Raw genomic sequence first — 22,821 nt, forward strand, 5'->3', positions numbered from 1 at the left:
CTATGGTTTTTCCAGTGGTCATGTATGGATGTGAGAGTTGGACTGTGAAGAAAACTGCACCGAAGAATTGATGCTTTTGAATTGTGGTGTTGGAGAAGACTCTTGAGAGTCTCTTGGACTGCAGGGAGATCCAACCAGTCCATTCTAAAGGAAATCAGTCCTGGGATTTCTTTGGAAAGAATGATGCTAAAGCTGAAACTCCAGTACTTTGGCCACCTCATGTGAAGAGTTGACTCATTGGAAAAGACTCTGATGCTGGGAGAGATTGGGGGCAGGAGGAGAAGGGGACGACAGAGGATGAGATGGCTGGATGGCATCACCGACTCGATGGATGTGTGTTTGAGTGAACTCTGGGAGTTGGTGATGGACAGGGAGGCCTGGCGTGCTGCAATTCTTGGGGTCGCAAAGAGTTGGAGACAACTGACTGAACTGAACTGAACTGAATAATGAGTGATGTTGAGCATCTTTTCATGTGTTTATTGGCTATCTGTATGTCTTTGGAGAAGTGTCCGTTTAGATCTTCTGCTCATTTTTTGATTGGGTTGTTTGTTTTTCTGATACATTTCATGAGCTTCTTATATATTTTATAGACTAATCCTTTGTCAGTTGTTTCATCTGCAATTATTTTCTCCTATTCTGATGGTTGTCTTTTCATCATGTTTATTGTTTCCTTTGCTGTGCAAAAGCTTTTAAGTTTAATTATATCTCATTTGTTTATTTTTGTTTTTATTTCCATTACTCTAGGAATTGGGTTAAAGATAATCTAAATGTGATTTATGTCAAAGAGTGTTCTGCCTACTTTTCCTCTAAAAGTTTTGTAGTTTCTGGCCTTACATTTAATCCATTTCAAGTTTATTTTTGTGTGTGGTGTTAGGAAGTGTTCTAATACCTTTCTTTTACAAGTAGCTGTCTAGTTTTTTTCATCATCACTGATTGAAGAGGCTGTGTTTTCTCCATTGTATGTTAGTCTTTTTTCTCTTAAGGCCTTTGACTAATTGCATGAGGCCCATCCACATTATACAGGTGTCTCGCTGGTCTCTGACCCTAGGGTAGAAAAAGTGTGAGCTGGAAAGCTGGATGAAAGTGTGAGGAGCCATAGGAACTGCTGCTGCTAAGTCACTTCGGTCATGTCTGACTCTGTGCGACCCCATAGAGGGCAGCCCACCAGGCTCCCCCATCCCTGGGATTCTCCAGGCAAGAACACTGGAGTGGGTTGCCATTTCCTTCTCCAACGCATGAAAGTGAAAAGTGAAAGTGAAGTCGCTCAGTCGTGTCCGACTTTTAGCGACCCCATGGACTGCAGCCTAGCAGGCTCCTCCATCCATGGGATTTTCTAGGCAAGAGTACTGGAGTGGGTTGCCATTGCTGGAGTGGGGTGCCATTACCTTCTCCAATAGGAACTACAGACATGATTTATTTGCTAGTGGCTGATACAGCAGCAGCAGGGATTTTCAGGTGGGCTTATGAGGTATACATGAACAGAAGTGGCAAGTGGCCAAGCTGTTACTTTGTATTGTGCCTGTGCAGTGCTGTAGATGATCTCAGCCATTACATAATCATGTAACATCATTGTTTCTAGAAACGGGGCGAAAGAGCCAGACCATTGCCATCTTGGCTACTTAGTATTCTTCTACAAGAAGATAATCTGCTTTACTGAGTCTACTGGTTTTAATACTAATCTCATCTAAAAATACGTTCACTGTAATAACCAGATGTGTTTGAGCAGGTGTCTGAAGACTGTGGTTTAGTCAAGTTGACATAAAATTAACCATCACACCCTCTTTAATCTCCATCTCTTCCTTTGAGCTCATGGATGCGACTTTGCCCTCACTAAACCATGTGTTTGTGGATTTCTTTCCTTCCCTGAACTGCAGACTTATCTAAAGGGCAGATACAGTGCCTCATTCATCTTTGTAGTCCTCAAAAATATCAGGTGCCCAGAAAGTATGTAACTGAAGGAACCATCCAGCTCCATCATGTCTGGGAGGGATTCTGCAAATGCCTAACCATTAAGCGTGATTTTAGTGGGAAAAATGTTAACTCTTATTCTTTGGTGGATTATGTGGTGCACCAAAGAGTGTAGCACAAAAGGGGTGCTAAATAAGGTTTTTATGGAATTGTGCTCAAATATTTGGGTAGGATTTTTTTTTTTTCGATCAAAATTCAACTGAACTGTGTCTGAGGCTTGAAATTCCTTCCTATGTAGGTGTGTGCAATAACATTAACATTATGACCTGCTGAGAACTTTGAATTTTCCTGGTGCTGACTTTGTCAGGTTTCTTTGTGTCCTGGTAAAGGAAGCACATTTGATTTGGGCAAGAAACACCAATTTTCCCTTTTGTACATACAATTTCTGGCTGGAAGATGGTCTAGGAATTGAGATCTTTTTGACAGTCATTTTCAGTAAATGTGGGACAAATGGCCAAGAATAGAGTGATGAGAAAAGTTGGTGTCAGAATGGCAAACTGCTTCCTGGTGGGTTGAAATCATTATTGAAACATATATAATTTAAAATTTTAGATTTTAGCCTCTTTTTAAGTTCATTTGATTTCTCTAACCCTTAAAAAGGTTAGTTCTCTAGTTTATCAGAATCACCTGTAGTGCTTATTAAAACTAAATGATCACACCTTGGAGATTCTGATTCACTAGGTGTTGGCTGGAATCCAAGGTGTCTATTAATACACCTTTAGTAAATGTCCCTGGGTACCTGAAAATAAGGAACATTTGGGAAACAGTGCCCTAGTTGTGGAAAAGAGCAAACAAATCCAAACTGCAAATCCAATAGAGAGGATGTCAAGATCATTTGAAAAGTAAAATTAATTGAGAGGAAAAACCTGTGTTGGTTTACACTAGATGTTTTAGGGGAAAATTTGGAATTTATTCACCTATTCCATCACCAAGATAATTGAATACATAATTGAAGCCTGGCACAGGCTAGGTGTGTATGTATAATGGCTGGTAAGGAAATACAGAGAAGTCTGTCCTCCTTGGAATTCCTTTCATCAAGTGGGGGGTTAATAACAAACCAAATAGTGAAATTCACTGTGGATGTGTTTTTTTGTGTCATTAGTCCTTGGAAGGAGAAGTCTGAGTTGAAATGAGGTACTTTGTTAGAGATGCTGGTTTAATTTTGGAGATGGTACTTCCTGGGAAGACTGGAGAGTTTCATGTGTCGGGGTGGGGGAGATGGGAAGCTGATACTTTACATTTTCATGGGGATGGTGACTGTGACAAAGGCTTTTAGTGCATAAGAAGTAAACACAAATGTTTGAGGCTGCAGAGTAGAGAGTACTGGAGGCCTGAGGAGGGATCTGAAAGGAAATCACAAGTTAAGGTTTTTGGTGTCTCAGAACTCAGCCTGGCTGCAGCCTTGGGAACTGGACAGGGAGGTGGGGTGGGGACCTAGAACAGAGGCAGGGAGATGAGTGTGTCAGGAAGCTGATGCAGTACATGGTCCAGGGACGAGATGATGTGGTTTGGTTTAGGGTGAAATAGACTTGGCCAAATTTCAGAGCATTCAAGCACAACTCAGCACATGTCCTGAATTGGGTATGGCAGGAAGGGAGAGGTGAATGCTGGGCTGTTTTGGGTTATGGGGCTGTAAAATACCTGAATTTGTTGAAATATAGAATTCTAATACCCTGGCAAATTTGGAAACTCAGCAGTAGCCACAGGACTGGAAAAGGTCAGTTTTCATTCCAATCCCAAAGAAGACAATGCCAAAGAATGTTCAAGCTGCTGAACAATTGCATTCCTCTCACATGCTAGCAAGGTAATGCTCAACATTTTCCAAGCTAGGCTTCAACAATATGTGAACTGAGAACTTACAGATGTTCAAGCTGGATTTAGAAAAGGCAGAGGAACCAGAGATCAAATTGCCAACATCCATTGGATTATAGAAAAAGCAAGAGAGTTGCAGAAAAATATCTACCTCTGCTTTATTGACTACACTAAAGGCTTTGATTGTGTGGATCACAAAAATACTGTTGAAAATTCTTCAGGAGATGGGAATACCAGACCACCTTACCTGCTTCCTGAGAGATCTATAAGTAGGTCAAGAAGCAACTGTTAGAACCAGACATGAAACAACGACTGGTTCCAAATACAGAAAAGAGTACATCAAGGCTGTATATTGTCACCCTGCTTATTTAACTTATATGCATAGTGCATCATGAGAAATGCTGGACTGGATGAAACACAAGCTGGAATCAAGATTGCAGGGAGAAATAGCAATTACCTCAGATATGCAGATGACATCACCCTTATGGCAGAAAGCAAAGAAGAACTAAACAGCTTGTTGATGAAAGTGAAAGAGGAGAGCAAAAAAGTTGGCTTAAAGCTCAACATTCATAAAATGAAGATCATGGCATCCGGTTCCATCACTCCATGGCAAATAGATAGGGAAACAGTGGAAACAGTGAGAGACTTTATTTATTTATTTATTTTTTGGCTCCAAAATCGCTGCAGATGGTGACTGCAGCCATGAAATTAAAAGACGCTTGCTCCTTGAAAGAAAAGCTATGACAAACCTCAGTTCAGTTCAGTTCAGTCATTCAGTCATTTCTGACTGTTTGCGACCCCATGGACTGCAGTGCGCCAGGACTTCCTGTCTATCACCACCTCCCGGAGTTTTCCCAAACTCATGTCCATTGAGTCGGTGATGCCATACAACCATCTCATCCTCTGTCATCCCCTTTTCCTCCTGCCCTCAATCTTTCCCAGCATTAGGGTCTTTTCTAATGACTCAGCTCTTTGTATCAGGTGACCAAAGGATTGGAGTTTCAGCTTCAGCATCACTTCTAATGAACACCCAGGACTGATCTCCTTTAGAATGGTCTGGTTGGATCTCCTTGCAGTCCAAGGGACTCTCAAGAGTCTTCTCCAAAACCACATTCAAAAGCATCAATTCTTCAGCACGCAGCTTTTTCTTTATGGTCCAACTCTCACATCCATACATGACTACTGGAAAAACCATAGCCTTGACAAGACGGACCTTTGTTGGCAAAGTAATGTCTCTGCTTTTTAATATGCTGTGTAGGTTGGTCATAACTTTCCTTCCAAGGAGTAAGTGTCTTTTAATTTCATGGCTGCAATCACCATCTGCAGTGATTTTGGAGCCCCCCAAAATGAAGTCAGCCACTGTTTCCCCATCTATTTCCCATGCAGTGATGGGACCAGATGCCATGATCTTCATTTTATGAATGTTGAGCTTTAAGCCAACTTTTTCACTCTCCTCTTTCACTTTCATCAACAGGCTTTTTAGTTCTTCTTCACTTTCTGCCATAAGGGTGGTGTCATCTAAATATCTGAGGTGATTGATATTTCACCCAGAAATCTTGATTCCAGCTTGTGCTTCTTCTAGCCTAACGTTTCTTGTGATGTACTCTGCATTTAAGTTAAATAAGCAGGGTGACAATATATAGCCTTGATGTACTCCTTTTCCTATTTGGAACCAGTCTGTTGTTCCATGTCCAGTTCTAACTGTTGCTTCCTGACCTGCATACAGATTTCTCAAGAGGCAGGTCAGGTTGTCTAGTATTTCCATCTCTTTCAGAATTTTCCACAGACAGCATGTTAAAAAGCAGAGACAATACTTTGCTGACAAAGATCCATATTGTCAAGGCTATGGTTTTTCCAGTAGTCATGTATGGATGTGAGAGTTGGACCATAGAGAAAGGTGAACACTGAAGAATTGATGCTTTTGAATTATGGTGTTGGAGAAGACTCTTGAGAGTTCCTTGAACTGCAAGGAGATTCAATTAGTCGTTCCTCAAGGAAATCAGCCCTGAATATTCATTGAAAGGACTGATGCTGAAGCTGAAACTCAAATACTTTGACAACCTTATGCTAAGACCTGACTCATTAGAAAAGACCCTAATGCTGGGAAAGATTGAAGGTGGGAGGAGAAGAGGACAACAGAGGATAAGATGGTTGGATGGCATCACTGACTCGATGGACATGAGTTTGAGCAAGCTGCTGGAGATGGTGAAGTACAGGGAAGCCTGGCGTGCTGCAGTCATTAGGGTCTCAAAGAGTTAGATTCAACTGAGTGACTGAACAACAAGCGAAAGAGAAGATCATAAACTTGGTTTTGTATTCTGAGAGGCTTTTGAAATCCCCCAGTGTTTGCTATATGATCCACCCCAATGATGAGCCAAGTCTGATTCAACCTCCTTCCTAGTTTCTAAAAGAAAATAGGAAATAAATATAATTATCTGATCTGATGTTCATTTTTCTTCCTTCCCATACCTCTCACTTATATGTGTTAATCCCAATTAAAAGGTGAATTTGGAAACAGGAAAGAAAGAAAAGATCAGCTGAGTTTACTGACTAGGTGGTCAAAACTGGGCAAGGTTTGACCGTAGATCACCTGGAATCATTATGAGGTATAGAGTTTAGAAGATAGTATGGTGTTGAGCCCTGCTGCTTCCTGCAGCCTGGTACTTGGTAGACTGTATGGTCATCTCTCACAATTTCCACTTATCATGTCTGGGAGCCCTAGGAAGAAAATCCACCACCCCTGCCCACCTTGGAGGGGGTTTAGTGGTTTTACCTGTGGACCTGCATATGGGTTTCATAGCATTGTATCCTCTTGTTTATACATGCTTTTCAATTTCCTTTTTTCCATGTACAAAAAATGAAAATTTACTGATATTATAACCACATAACCAAGAAGTCCATCTATTTTTCTTTACGTGAAGAAAGGGGCCCTGCGATTTTGGCATTGCATTACTTCAATAGGATTTCAAAAGATCTTGTTTTAACTTCAAAGCACTAAAAATCTTAAATAACTTTTACATCCAGTAAAATGTTTCTCTGAGGTTATATTGTTCACAAAGCTGTTTAGATTTCCCCCTATTAGCCATTGGAAAGTCAATCTTTTGGGCTCTAATTCTGAACTTGATACTTTCCTGCATGACCTGTGCTTGTCCTGCACTTCATGCTGAGATAGACTGAGATGTGGGATGCTTTACTGGACTGCTTATAGGTGTAAAAACATCTCTTTGAGCAACAAAATATAAAGAAACTATAAGAGTAAAGAAACTATAAGACATGAGAAACTATGAGACTAAAAATAACTGCATGCACTGGAAGTTGGGATAAATTATGAGCAATAAGATACAAAAGGCCAAAACCAAACTGCCATTTCTGAGGTACCCAGAGCAAAAGCAATGTACTGCACATTATCCCTGCACATAGCACCATTAAAGGGGTGGGAAGACACCTAAGCCACCTCTTCAGTCCCATCCACTGATCCGCCTCAATTTTCACTCCATTTAAGGAACTAGTTTAGCCCCCACCCCAGCCCCCTGTGAGTGAGAAAGGACATGTGTTAGTTGTTTTCACTCCTAAGTCAAAGTGCACTCTGCTTATTACATGGCAGTCCAATATATCAGAGACAATGTGTTAAGGCAAGAAATACAACTTTTTTGGAAAGCTATCTGATCAAGAAGATGGAAGACTAGTGTCTCAAAATAACCATCTTATTTGGTCCTGATTGCCAGTTTCTTTTGTAGACTACAGAGCAGGAAGAGGTGAGGAAGTAAAGTAAAAAGGTCATTAATCTTGCAAATATCTCCTGGAATGGCTAGCCTCGGGTAGGGGATGTATTAATTTCTTCTTTTTGGCAGCCATTCTCAGGTGGACAGCTTCAGGATGTTTCCATGAACAAAGGCATTTTGGTTTAAGATTCAGACAGAGAGGCAGGGTTCCTTGAGGGCAGGCCATTATGTATGCTTATACCTGTAGACAATGATTATAATAAAAAAAGTTCCAAGGCAAACCATTCAATATCACAGTAATCCAAGTCTATGCGCCAACCAGTAACATTGAAGAAGCTGAAGTTGAACAGTTCTATGAAGACCTACAAGACCTTTTAGAACTAACACCCAAAAAAGATGTCCTTTTCATTATAGGGGACTGGAATGCAAAAGTAGGAAGTCAAGAAACACCTGGAGTAACAGGCAAATTTGGCCTTGGAATACAGAATGAAGCAGGGCAAAGACTAATAGAGTTTTGCCAAGAAAATGCACTGATCATAACAAACACCCTCTTCCAACAACACAAGAGAAGGCTCTATACATGGACATCACCAGATAGTCAACACCGAAATCAGATTAATTATATTCTTTGCAGCTAAAGATGGAGAACTTCTATACAGTCAGCAAAAACAAGACCAGGAGCCAACTGTGGCTCAGATCATGAACTCCTTATTGCCAAATTCAGACTTAAATTGAAGAAAGTAGGGAAAGTCACTAGAACATTCATGTGTGACCTAAATCAAATCCTTTATGATTATACAGTGGAAGTGAGAAATAGATTTAAGGGCCTAGATTTGATAGATAGAGTGCCTGATGAACTATGGAATGAGGTTCGTGACATTGTACAGGAGACAGGGATCAAGACCATCCCCATGGAAAAGAAAAGCAAAAAAGCAAAATGGCTGCATGAGGAGGCCTTACAAATAGCTGTGAAAAGAAGAGAAGTGAAAAGCAAAGGAGCAAAGGAAAGATATAAGCATCTGAATGCAGAGTTCCAAAGAATAGCAAGAAGAAATAAGAAAGCCTTCTTCAGCGACCAATGCCAAGAAATAGGCAAACAACAGAATGGGAAAGACCAGAGATCTCTTCAAGAAAATTAGAGATACCAAGGGAACATTTCATGCAAAATGGGCTTGATAAAGGACAGAAATGGGATGGACCTAACAGAAGCAGAAGATATTAAGAAGAGACGGCAAGAATACACAGAAGAACTATACAAAAGAGATCTTCACAACCCAGATAATCACGATGGTGTGATCACTGATCTAGAGCCAGACATCCTGGAATGTGAAGTCAAATGGGCCTTAGAAAGCATCACTACGAGCAAAGCTAGTGGAGGTGATGGAATTCCAGTTGAGCTAGTCCAAATCCTGAAAGATGATGCTGTGAAAGTGCTGCACTTAATATGCCAGCAAATTTGGAAAACTCAGCAGTGGCCACAGGACTGGAAAAGGTCAGTTTTCATTCCAATCCCAAAGAAAGGCAATGCCAAAGAATGGTCAAACTACCGCACAATTACACTCATCTCACACGCTAGTAAAGTAATGCTCAAAATTCTCCAAGCTAGGCTTCAGCAATATGTGAACCGTGAACTTCCGGATGTTCAAGCTGGTTTCAGAAAAGGCAGAGGAAGCAGAGATCAAATTGCCAACATCCGCTGGATCATGGAAAAAGCAAGAGAGTTCCAGAAAAACATCTATTTCTGTTTTATTGACTATGCCAAAGCCTTTGACTCTGTGGATCACAATAAACTGTGGAAAATTCTGAAAGAGATGGGAATAGCAGGCCACCTGATCTGCCTCTTGAGAAACCTGTATGCAGGTCAGGAAGCAACAGTTAGAACTGGACATGGAAAAACAGACTGGTTCCAAATAGGAAAAGGAGTCTGTCAAGGCTGTATATTGTCACCCTGCTTATTTAACTTATATGCAGAGTACATCATGAGAAACGCTGGACTGGAAGAAACACAAGCTGGAATCAAAATTGCCGGGAGAAATATCAATAACCTCAGATATGCAGATGACACCACCCTTATGGCAGACAGTGAAGAGGAACTCAAAAGCCTCTTGATGAAAGTGAAAGTGGAGAGTGAAAAAGTTGGCTTAAAGCTCAACATTCAGAAAACGAAGATCATGGCATCCAGTCCCACCACTCATGGGAAATAGATGGGGAAGCAATGGAAACACTGTCAGACTTTATTTTTTGGGGCTCCAAAATCACTGCAGATGGTGAGTGCAGCCATGAAATTAAAAGTCGCTTAGTCCTTGGAAGGAAAGTTATGACCAACCTAGATAGCATATTCAAAGGCAGAGACATTACTTTGCCAACAAAGGTCCATCTAGTCTAGGCTATGGTTTTTCCTGTGGTCATGTATGGATGTGAGAGTTGGACTGTGAAGAAGGCTGAGCGCTGAAGAATTGATGCCTTTTAACTGTGGTGTTGGAGAAGCCTCTTAAGAGTCCCTTGGACTGCAAGGAGATCCAACCAGTCCATTCTGAAGGAGATCAGCCCTGGGATTTCTTTGGAAGGAATGATGCTAAAGCTGAAACTCCAGTACCTTTGGCCACCTCATGCGAAGATTTAACTCTTTTCAAAAGACTCTGGTCCATGAACCCAAGTCTGTGATGCTGGGAGGGATTGGGGGCAGGAGGAGAAGGGGACGACAGAGGATGAGATGGCTGGATGGCATCACTGACTCGATGGACGTGAGTCTGCGTGAACTCCAGGAGTTGGTGATGGACAGGGAGGCCTGGCGTGCTGCGATTCATGGGGTCGCAAAGAGTCGGACACGACTGAGCGGCTGAACTGAACTGACAGTAAAGGAAACAGATCCACATGGAATCAGACTTTGTTCTTGTCTTTTACACTCCCTCATACTGCAGCATGAGTCCCACTAAAACTTTGCCTGAATTTCTCATCTGGTCTCTTATTAATTTCTATTGATTCAAGGGTCCAAGAACCCAGGTCTGTGAGAGTGGCTCTAATGGCAACTTAATTTCAGTTTTTTCATCACAATGGTCACTAGAGAATTCAGCCAGCACTTCTGACACCTTTACAAGCTGGTCAGATATTGACTGAAGTCTCATCTAACCTCTGGAAGATTGTAACTTCCCCCTCAAATGTGTTATTTATAGACAAGTGCTCAACAGATTTTCTTCCTCTTTTAAGGCATAATTCTTGTTTTTGAAGGTGGAGAATTCTATATTCTAATATGCATACACTGAATATTAAGTTTTATGTTTTGGCAATATGCTTAAGCTGCAATTGAAATTGAAATTTCTGCCTTGACAAGATTTATAACATATATAACTTTTTTCTTGTTGCTGTGTTAGCTCTGACTATGCAAGGCTGTAGCTTGTCTGTAGTTGGACTGATTTGAACAACTCTACAGTCTGTTCCTTCCTTTAGCAGATACCCATGATGGGCCCACTCTGTGCAAGATTCAGTCTCCTTAGAGTTGGGGCTGTGTCTGTAAATGCTTGAATGACATGGTTATCCACCCTCTATGTGATGTAATGGGAATCCCCCATGGGAATTCAGAGGTAGGGAAGTAAGTGTAAGCTGAAGACATTCTGACTGGCTCCCAGGAGGATTAGTATTTGAGGTGATGCAGAAGAATGGGTGATGTTAGTACTCAGGGTCTCCAGGCAGAGGCCACTTGGGGAGTGTGGATTTAGGTACTGTTGGTCACTGGAGGGTTTTAAGCATGGTGAACACTCCTAGAGGTATTAAATCTAGATCTCTTAGGTCTCTCTCTGTAAAGAGATCAGGAGGAAGTGGTGTTGGGAAGAGCTGGGGAAGGAACTACTACCAGGGTTCTTAGCCTCCTTAAACAATAGAAATTGACTAGAGGCCAGACAAGAAATTCAGGCAAGGCTTTATTGGGGCCCCTGCTCCAGCAGTGGGGAGGGAGAACAAACAATAGTTTCCCTTGCTTGCTCGCTCCCCCATGAGGGGCAAGCCTGTTCCTTATATGGGGAGAGGGTAGGGGTGTGTCCAGGGGTCAGGCCACAGGTGTGGTTTAGGTGTTTCATCCACTCCTAAGGTGGTATTGTGTGCAGGGGCATGTGCAGTACCCTGCTTTTGTTCTGACATGCTGCTTTTGCTCCAGGCTTTTCAAAAAGTGGCAGTTCGGGTTTTTGATCTCTTTTTCTCTTTTGGGTCCAGAATTTGCCCCAACTGCACATGCACGCAGTTATTTTTAGTCACATAAGATTTATTTGTAGTTGGTTCCTGGAGGAGAGATGTAAGATTAATAGTGAGAGTCTGAAATTGTGTTGTTTCAAGAAAAAAGCAGAATTGGAAGAGGGTTGAGCTGTGTCAGAACCGATGAGAGCCCATACCTGGCTGACGATGGGAGAGGTGGTGTGGAGAGAGAACTCAGGCTTTTGTGGTTGAGAGTCTGCAGAGGAGTCCTTAGACCGCCATCCGTCAATCCTGCCTCCTGTTGAACACAGGCTCAGGGCAGGTAGGAGTAGCCATGCTCAGTGTTAGGGTCTCAGTGAACCTGGGTAAGAGGAAGAGGGAAACAGTTGATCACATCTCCTACCAGTTGGTCTTTGAGAGAAATTCAAGGATCCTGTCTTCCTTTTCCTGCACAGAAGCAGGTTATCATGTTCTATTTTTAACTAGTTGTTCTTTGCTTTTCCTTTGAAAAAAAATTATTTCAAATTATACATACATACAGAGAAGGCAATGGCACCCCACTCCAGTACTCTTGCCTGGAAAATCCCATGGATGGAGGAGCCTGGTAGGCTGCAGTCCATGGGGTCGCTAAGAGTCAGACACGACTGAGCGACTTTACTTTCACTTTTCACTTTCATGCATTGGAGAAGGAAATGGCAACCCACTCCAGTGTTCTTGCCTGGAGAATCCCAGGGACGGGGGAGCCTGGTGGCTGCCGTCTATGGGGTCGCACAGAGTCGGACACGACTGAAGTTACTTAGCATAGCATAGCATACATGCATAAAAAAGACTGGGGCAAAGATTTATTTACCTGATATTTGCATCATACATTCTCCCCCAACTGAGAGTTTTGTTATAAAGTAAAGCAATTCTTTATTCTTTTGGGACCCAAAATCACTGCAGATGGTGACTGCAGCCATGAAATTAAAAGACACTTCTCCTTGGTAGAAAAGCTATCACCAACCTAAACAGCATATTAAAAAGCAGGGACGTTACTTTGCCAACAAAGGTATGTCTAGTCAAAATTATGGTTTTTACAGTAGTTATGTATAGATGTGAGAGTTGGACTATAAAGAAAGCCGAGCACCAAAGAATTGATGCCTTTGAACTGCGGTGTTGGAGAAGACTCTTGAGAGTCCCTTGGACTGCAAGGAGATCCAACCATTCAATCCTCAGGGAAATCAGTCCTGAATATTCATTGGAAGGACTGATGTTGAAGCTGAAAATCCAATACTTTGGCTACCTGATGTGAAGAACTGACTTATTGGAAAAGATGCTATTGCTGGGAAAAATTGAAGGCAGGAGAAAATGACAGAGGATGAGATGCTTGGATGGCATCACCAACTTGATAGGCATGAGTTTGAGCAAGCTCTGGGAGTTGGTGATGGACAGGGAACCCTGGCATGCTTCAGTCCACGGGGTCTCAAAGAGTCGGACAATACTGAGTGACTGAACTGAACTGAATTCTCTGCTGTGAATTTCTTCTCTTTCAGGGATTCACAGTCAAAATATCTAAAAATATAGTGTACCTTTCACAGAAAACTTTTATGTAAGCTTATCAAATTGAGTATTTGGTAGTGGGAGAATCCCAGGGAGAGAGAAAACTGCTAATGAAAATTACCAGGCAGGTTAAACTCCCACCATGCAATGTTCTAGTGGTTTCAAGAAGGTTCTGCCTCTTATGTTTTCCTTCATATGTTTCACATTTAGAAAAGCTTTTTTCCCCCTTACTAAACAAAGTAAGTTTAGTAAATTATAATTTGCTTGAAATAATTTAAATAATTTAAAGTTTATTAAATTATTTAAAAACTATTAAATAATTTTCCTACCTACTTATACTTATCAACAGTAAATGTGTCAAATGATAAACATGAGGTGACATTGATGTTCTGACAAAGATTGAACAATGAAACTTTAAGTGGGTAAATGTATGATTTTCATTAGTTTTTTTTTCAAGTTTTGAATACATACTCCCATTAATGTTTCTTTGCACTCAAGGAGCCTAAGGAGAGACCACTTGTAAAGAAACTTTCTCACAAAGCTGTGCTCTATTAGCTACCAAATTTTGAGTCCATTGTGGTCTGTTAGGTCATAACAAATGTCTCTGTGACATCGCTGAGCTTATTTGTGATTGGTAACTAGGAGAATGAACTCAGTGTAACATGGAGTTATTCTGGTTCTTTTGCATGGGGATCTGAAATAGCAGAAGTGACATTTTAACTTTTAGAAGGAAAGGAAAAAAAGTTCTCATTCGTTGCAGCTCTATTCTTAGAGAAGTGCTGATATCTTGGTCTCTCCCTAGAGAGAGGCACATGGCCATCTGGTTTGACTCTGGGCCCCATCAGGTTGTACTTCCTCCTCTACTCAGAGTTCCTCTTCCACCTGTTCTGCTCAGATTTGGAGGTGGATATTACCATTTTACTGGGTTTTTTTTGGGTGCATTTTTAACATCTGCTGAGGTGGCCTCCACTGAACATTGAGTTGCCTGTTCACTGAGCTGTCCAGGTTATCTCTGTAGGTATAGAGATATTTTTGCTTTGGGTTTGGGTTTTTGTTGTACCTCCATTGAGGTACAGGTTATTATTTTTTTTAACTTATTTATTTTATTTTATTTTTTTTAAAATTTTATTTTATTTTTAAACTTTACATAACTGTATTAGTTTTGCCAAATATCAAAATGAATCTGCCACAGGTATACATGTGTTCCCCATCCTGAACCCTCCTCCCTCCTCCCTCCCCATTCCATCCCTCTGGGTCGTCCCAGGGCACCAGCCCCAAGCATCCAGTATCGTGCTTCAAACCTGGACTGGCAACTCGTTTCATACATGATATTTTACAAGTTTCAATGCCATTCTCCCAAATCTTCCCACCCTCTCCCTCTCTCACAGAGTCCATAAGACTGTTCTATACATCAGTGTCTCTTTTGCTGTCTCGTACACAGGGTTATTGTTACCATCTTTCTAAATTCCATATATATGCGTTAGTATACTGTATTGGTGTTTTTCTTTCTGGCTTACTTCACTCCGTATAATAGGCTCCAGTTTCATCCACCTCATTAGAACTGATTCAAATGTATTCTTTTTAATGGCTGAATAATACTCCATTGTGTATATGTACCACAGCTTTCTTATCCATTCATCTGCTGATGGACATCTAGGTTGCTTCCATGTCCTGGCTATTATAAACAGTGCTGCGATGAACATTGGGGTACACGTGTCTCTTTCCCTTCTGGTTTCCTCAGTGTGTATGCCCAGCAGTGGGATTGCTGGATCATAAGGCAGGTCTATTTCCAGTTTTTTAAGGAATCTCCGCACTGTTCTCCATAGTGGCTGTACTAGTTTGAATTCCCACCAACAGTGGAAGAGGGTTCCCTTTTCTCCACACCCTCTCCAGCATTTATTACTTGTAGACTTTTGGATCACAGCCATTCTGACTGGTGTGAAATGGTACCTCATAGTGGTTTTGATTTGCATTTCTCTGATAATGAGTGGTGTTGAGCATCTTTTCATGTGTTTGTTAGCCATCTGTATGTCTTCTTTGGAGAAATGTCTATTTAGTTCTTTGGCCCATTTTTTGATTGGGTCATTTATTTTTCTGGAGTTGAGCTGTAGGAGTTGCTTGTATATTCTCGAGATTAGTTGTTTGTCAGTTGCTTCATTTGCTATTATCTTCTCCCATTCTGAAGGCTGTCTTTTCACCTTGCTAATAGTTTCCTTTGATGTGCAGAAGCTTTTAAGGTTAATTAGGTCCCATTTGTTTATTTTTGCTTTTATTTCCAATATTCTGGGAGGTGGGTCATAGAGGATCCTGCTGTGATGTATGTCAGAGAGTGTTTTGCCTATGTTCTCCTCTAGGAGTTTTATAGTTTCTGGTCTTACGTTTAGATCTTTAATCCATTTTGAGTTTATTTTTGTGTATGGTGTTAGAAAGTGTTCTAGTTTCATTCTTTTACAAGTGGTTGACCAAATTTCCCAGCACCACTTGTTAAACTTATTTATTTTTAAGTGAAGGACAATTGCTTTACAGTATTGCATTGGTTTCTACCAAACATCAGCATGAATCAGCCATAGGTTTACCTATGCTCCTCCCACCTGAACATCCCTCCCACATCCCTCTGGATATCACCCCTCTAGGTTGTTACCCAGCCCCTGATTAGAGTTCCCTGAGTCAGACAGCAAATTCCCATTGGCTATCTCTTTTACATATGGTAATGTATGTTTCCATTTTACTCTCTCCATACATCCCTCTCCTTCCTCCCCCACTAGCCTTGTCTGTAAGTCTGTTCTCTATGTTTGTGTCTTTATTGCTGCTCTGCAAATAGGTTAATCCGTATTATTTTTCTAGATTCCACATATGTGCATTAGTATTTGATATTTGTTTTTCTCTTTCTGACATAATTCACTCTGTATAATAGGCTCTAGTTCATCCACCTCATTAAAGGGAAAGGGAAGTCACTCAGTCATGTCTGACTTTTTGTGACGCCATGGGCTGTAGCTTACCAGGCTCCTCCGTCCATGGAGTTTTCTAGTCAAGAGTACTGGAGTGGGTTGCCATTTTCTTCTCCAGGGAATCTTCCTGACCCAGGGATTGAACCTGGGTCTCCTGCATTTCAGGCAGACACTTTACCATCTGAGCCACCAGGGAATCCCATCCAACTCGTTAGGGCTGACTCAAATGCATTCCTTTTAATGGCTGAGTAATATTCCATTGTATATATATACCACCACTTCTTTTTCTTTTTAGTTAATTTATTTATTTTAATTGGAGGCTAGTTACTTCATAATATTGTAGTGTTTTTTTACCATACATTGACATGAATCAGCCATGGGTGTACATGTGTTCACCATCTGGAAACCTCCTCCTACCTCCCTCCCCATCCCATCCCTCAGGGTCATCCCAGTGCACAAGCCCTGAGCACCCTGCCTCATGCCTTGAACTTGGAATGTTGATCTGTTTCACATATGGTAATATACGTTTCATTGCTATTCTCTCAAATCATCCCACCATCACCTTCTCCCACAGAGTCCAAAAATCTGTTCTTTATCTCTGTGTCTCTTTTGCTGTCTCAAATATAGGGTCATCATTACCATCTTTCCAAATGCCATATATATGTATTAGTATACTGTATTGGTGTTTTTCTTTCTGACTTACTTCACTCTGTATAATAGTCTCCAGTTTCATCCAACTCATTAGAACAGATTCAAATGCATTCTTTTTAATGGCTGAATAATATTCCATTGTATATACGTACCACAGCTTCCTTATCCATTTGTCTGCTGATGGACATCTAGGTTGTTTCCATGTCCTGCCTATTGTAAACAGTGCTGCGATGAACATTGGAGTACATGTGTCTGTTTCAATTCTGGTTTGTTCTAGTTCTGTGAAAAATACCATTGGTAGCTTGATAGGGATTGCATTGGATCTGTAGATCGCTTTGGATAGTATACTCATTTTCACTGTATTGATTCTTCTGATCCACGAACATTGTATATTTCTCCATCTATTTGTGTCATCTTTGGATTCTTTCATCAGTGTTTTATAGTTTTCTATATACAGGCCTTAGTTTCTTTTGGTAGATTTATTCCCAAGTATTTTCTTCTTTTCATTACAATGGTGAATGGAATTTTTGCCTTAATTTCTCTTTCTGTTTTCTCATTGTTAGTGTACAGGAATGCAAGGATTTCTCTGTGTTAATTTTATATCCTGCAACTTTACTATATTCATTGATTAGCTCTAGTAATTTTCTGGTGGTGTCTTTAGGGTTTTCTATGTAGAGGATCATGTCATCTGCAGTGAGAGTTTCTCTTCTTTTCCAATCTGGATTCCTTTTATTTCTTTTTCTTCTCTGATTGCTGTGGCTAAAACTTCCAAAACTATGTTGAATAGTAGTGATGAGAGTGGGCACCCTTGTCTTGTTCTTGACTTTAGGGCAAATGCTTTCAATTTTTCACCATTGAATATAATGTTTGCTGTGGGTTTATCAGATATGGCTTTTATTATTTTGTGGTATGTTCCTTCTATGCCTGTTTTCTGCAGGTTTTTTTTTTTTTATCATAAATAGATGTTGAATTTTGTCAAAGGCTTTCTCTGCATCTATTGAGATAATTATATGTTTTTTATCTTTCAGTTTGTTAATGTGCTGTATCACATTGATTGATTGTGAATATTAAAGAAACTTGCATCCCTGGGATAAAGCCCACATGGTCATGATGTATGATCTTTTTAATGTGTTGTTGGATTCTGTTTGCTAGAACTTTGTTGAGGATTTTTGCATCTATGTTCGTCAGTGATATTGGCTTTAGTTTTCTTTTATGTGGCATCTTTGTCTAGTTTTGGTATTAGGGTGATGGAGTTCTTATAGAATGAGTTTGGAAATTTTACCTTCCTCTTTAATTTTCTGGAAGAGTTTGAGTAGAATAGGTGTTAGCTCTTTTCTAAATTTTTGGTAGAATTCACCTGTGAAGCCATCTGGTCCTGGGCTTTTGTTTGCTGGAAGATTTTTGATTACATTTTCAATTTCTGTGCTTCTGATGGGTCTGTTAAGATTTTATATTTCTTCCTGGTTCAGTTTTGGGAAGTTATACTTTTCTAAGAATTCGTCCATGCCTTCCAAGTTACCCATTTTATTGTCATATTGTTGCTAATAGTAGTCTCTTATGACCCTTTGTATTTCTGTGTTGTCTGTTGTAATTTCTCCATTTTAATTTTTAATTTTGTTGATTTGATTCTTCTCCCTTTTTTCCATGATGAGTCTGGCTAATGGTTTGTATATTTTATTTATCTTCTCAAAGGATTAGCTTTTAGTTTTGTTGATTTTTGCTATAGTCTCCTTTGTTTCTTTTTAATTTCTTTCTGCCCTAACTTTTATGATTTATTTCCTTCTATTAACCCTGGGGTTCTTCATTGTTTCTTTTTCTAGTTGCTTTAGGTGTAAAGTTAGGTTATTTATTTGATTTTTCTCTTCTTTCTTGTGGTAAGCTTGTAGTGCTGTGAACCTTCCCTTTTACACTGCTTTTACTGAATCCCATAGGTTTTGGGTTGTGGTATTTTCATTTTCATTTGTTTCTATGAATGTTTTTATTTCTTTTTTGATTTCTTCCACGATTTGTTATTCAGAAGCATGTTGTTTAGCCTCATATATTTGTATTTTTAATATTTTTTTTTCCTGTAGTTCACATCTAATCTTACTGCATTGTGATAGAAAAGATGCTTGAATGATTTCAATTTTTTTTGAATTTACCAAGGCTAGATTTATGGCCCAGGATGTGATCTATCCTGGAGAATGTTCTGTGTACTCTTGAGACAAAGGTGAAATTCATTGTTTTGGGGTGAAATGTCCTATAGATATCAATTAGGTCTAACTGGCCCATTGTATCATTTAAAGTTTGTGTTTCCTTGCTAATTTTGTTTGGTTGATCTGTCCATAGGTGTGAGTGGGGTATTAAAGACTCCCACTATTATTGTGTTACTGTTAATTTCCCCTTTCATCCTTGTTAGCATTTGTCTTACATATTGTGGTGCTCCTATTTTGGGTGCATATATATTTATAATTGTTATATCTTCTTCTTGGATTGATCATTATGTAGTATCCTTCTTTGTCTCCTTTCACAGCCTTTATTTCAAAGTCTATTTTATCTGATATGAGTATTGCTACTCCTGCTTTCTTTTGGTCTCCATTTGCGTGAAATATATTTTTCCAGCCCATCACATTCAGCCTGTATGTGTCCCTTGGTTTGAGGTGGGTCTCTTGTAGACAGCACATATAGGGGTCTTTTTTTGTATCCATTCAGCCAGTCTTTGTCTTTTGATTGGGGCTTTCAACCCATTTACATTTAAGGTAATTATTGATAAGTATGATCATCTGGTCCCATCACTTCATGGGAAATAGATGAGGAAACAGTGGAAACAGTGTCAGACTTTATTTTGGGCAGGGTGGGGGGCTCCAAAATCACTGCAGATGGTGATTGTAGCCATGAAATTAAAAGACGCTTACTCCTTGGAAGGAAAGTTATGACCAACCTAGATAGCATGTTGAAAAGCAGAGAGATTACTTTGCCAACAAAGGTCTGTCTAGTCAAGGCTATGGTTTTTCCAGTGGTCATGTATAGATGTGAGAGTTGGACTGTGAAGAAGTCTGAGCACTGAAGAATTGATGCTTTTGAACTGTGGTTTTGGAGAAGACTTTTGAGAGTCCCTTGGACTGCAAGGAGATCCAACCAGTCCATTCTAAAGGAGATCAGTCCTGAGTGTTCATTGGAAGGACTGATGCTAAAGCTGGAACTCCAATACTTTGGCCACCTCATGCGAAGAGTTGACTCATTGGAAAGACTCTGATGCTGGGCGGGATTGGGGGCAGGAGGAGAAGGGGACGACAGAGGATGAGATGGCTGGATGGCATCACTGAGTCGATGGACATGAGTTTGATTAAACTCCGGGACTTGGTGATGTGCAGGGAGGCCTGTAATGCTCCAATTCATGGAGTTGCAAAGAGTCGGACACGACTGAGCAACTGAACTGAACTGAATGATACCATTGCCATTTACTTTGTTGTTTTGGGTTCAAGTTTATAAACCTTTTCTGTGTTTCCTATTTAAAAAATACCCTTTAGCATTTGTTGAAGAGATGGTTTGGTGGTGCTGAATTCTCAGCTTTTGCTTGTCTGTAAAGCTTTTGATTTCTCCTTCATATTTGAATGAGGTCCTTGATGGGTATAGTAATCTTGGTTGTATGTTGCTGGAGTCCAGCTCCAGCAGCCAGGGATTCAACCTGAAAAGATGGACGGTGTCAGCAATGAGGCAGCCTCTCAATTTTCTTTTGGACTGCCTGTTTATTTCAAGTTTAAGATTCTCTTTTATACTTTTATAAAAACATTAGGCCAGAGGCTTGACATATTCAGTTCCCCCTCTCCCAGATTTATTATCTCCATAAATCATTGTTGTGCTTCAAATAGAGTTCCTGCTTCAGTGATTCTCTCAGAATCAGCCTTATCATCTATTATCTACATCCTCTAAAGTGTCCTATAGTTAACTTGTGATGACATTGTAACTCATGCTACATTCCTCAGTTTACTACTTATCTTCCTAAATCCTGTTTGCCCCTAACATCCTGAGCTCACTATCTCTTAAAAAGGCTTCTAGCTATAGTGTCTCTAAAAATTCCTAACTTCTATAAGCTATAGTAAAATATGCTAACCTTACAACATTACTTAAATCTTTAACTTCTAACTGTTTTAATTATTTCTAAGCCCTAAATTCAGTAAACTCCTTTGCCATAAACATTCTCCTCACAGATCAGATCAGATCAGTCTCTCAGTCATGTCAGACTCTTTGCGACTCCATGAATTGTAGCACGCCAGACTTCCCTGTCTATCACCTACTCCCGGAGTTCACTGGGACTCACGTTCATCAAGTCAGGGATGCCATCCAGCCATCTCATCCTCTGTTGTCCCCTTCTCCTCCTGCCCCCAAATCCCTCCCAGCATCAGAGTCTTTTCCAATGAGTCAACTCTTTGCATGAGGTGGCCAAAGTACTGGAGTTTCAGCTTTAGCATCATTCCTTCCAAAGAAATCCCAAGGCTGACCTCCTTCAGAATGGACTGGTTGGATCTCCTTGCAGTCCAAGGGACTCTCAAGAGGCTTCTCTAACACCACAGTTCAAAAGCATCAATTCTTCAGCGCTCAGACTTCTTCACAGTCCAACTCTCACATACATACATGACCACTGGAAAAACCATAGCCTTGACTAGACGAACCTTTGTTGGCAAAGTAATGTCTCTGCTTTTGAATATGCTATCCAGGTTGGTCATAACTCTCCTTCCAAGGAGTAAGCGACTTTTAATTTCATGGCTGCACTCACCATCTGCAGTGATTTTGGAGCCCAGAAAAATAAAGTCTGACACTGTTTCCAATGTTTTCCCATCTATTTCCCATGAGTGGTGGGACTGGATGCCATAATCTTTGTTTTCTGAATGTTGAGCTTTAAGCCAACTTTTTCACTCTCCACTTTCACTTTCATCAAGAGGCTTTTGAGTTCCTCTTCACTTTCTGCCATAAGGGTGGTGTCATCTGCATATCTGAGGTCATTGAGATTTCTCCCGGCAATCTTGATTCCAGCTTGTGTTTCTTCCAGTCCAGCGTTTCTCATGATGTACTCTGCATATAAGTTAAATAAACAGGGTGACAATATACAACCTTGATGAACTCCTTTTCCTATTTGGAACCAGTCTGTTGTTCCATGTCCAGTTCTAACTGTTGCTTCCTAACCTGCATACAGGTTTCTCAAAAGGCAGATCAGGTGGTCTGGTATTCCCATCTCTTTCAGAATTTTCCACAGTTTATTGTGATCCACACAGTCAAAGGCTTTGGCATAGTCAATAAAGCAGAAATAGATGTTTTTCTGGAACTCTCTTGCTTTTTTGATGATCCAGAGGATGTTGGCAATTTGATCTCTGCTTCCTCTGCCTTTTCTGAAACCAGCTTGAACATCAGGAAGTTCACGGTTCACATATTGCTGAAGCCTGGCTTGGAGAATTTTGAGCATTACTTGACTAGCGTGTGAGATGAGTGTAATTGTGCGGTAGTTTGACCATTCTTTGGCATTGCCTTTCTTTGGGATTGGAATGAAAACTGACCTTTTCCAGTCCTGTGGCCACTGCTGAGTTTTCCAAATTTGCTGGCATATTAAGTGCAGCACTTTCACAGCATCATCTTTCAGGATTTGGACTAGCTCAACTGGAATTCCATCACCTCCACTAGCTTTGTTCGTAGTGATGCTTTCTAAGGCCCATTTGACTTCACATTCCAGGATGTCTGGCTCTAGGTTAGTGATCATACCATCGTGATTATCTGGGTCATTAAGATATTTTTTGTACAGTTCTTCTGTGTATTCTTGCCGTCTCTTCTTAATATCTTCTGCTTCTGTTAGGTCCATCCCATTTCTGTCCTTTATCGAGCTCATCTTTGCATTAAATTTTCCTTTGGTATCTCTGATTTTCTTGAAGAGATCCCTAGTCTTTCCCATTCTGTTGTTTTCCTCTATTTCTTTGCATTGATCACTGAAGAAGGCTTTCTTATCTGTTCTTGCTATTCTTTGGAAC

General features: G+C 40.4%; 1 protein-coding gene and 1 non-coding gene across 2 annotated transcripts in view; one reads left to right on the forward strand and one right to left on the reverse strand.

The window, feature by feature from the left end:
- The window catches only part of LOC129624634 (ATP-binding cassette sub-family C member 4-like), a 369,352-nt gene that overhangs the window by 129,672 nt on the left and 216,859 nt on the right, over window positions 1-22,821 (forward strand). The window lies entirely within an intron of this gene.
- Window positions 16,298-16,370, reverse strand: TRNAF-GAA (transfer RNA phenylalanine (anticodon GAA)). The gene has a single exon. It is a non-coding gene; the product is annotated as a tRNA-Phe (tRNA).

The sequence above is a fragment of the Bubalus kerabau genome, chromosome 12 (genome assembly GCF_029407905.1).
Source record: "Bubalus kerabau isolate K-KA32 ecotype Philippines breed swamp buffalo chromosome 12, PCC_UOA_SB_1v2, whole genome shotgun sequence".
Taxonomy (NCBI): domain Eukaryota; kingdom Metazoa; phylum Chordata; class Mammalia; order Artiodactyla; family Bovidae; genus Bubalus; species Bubalus kerabau.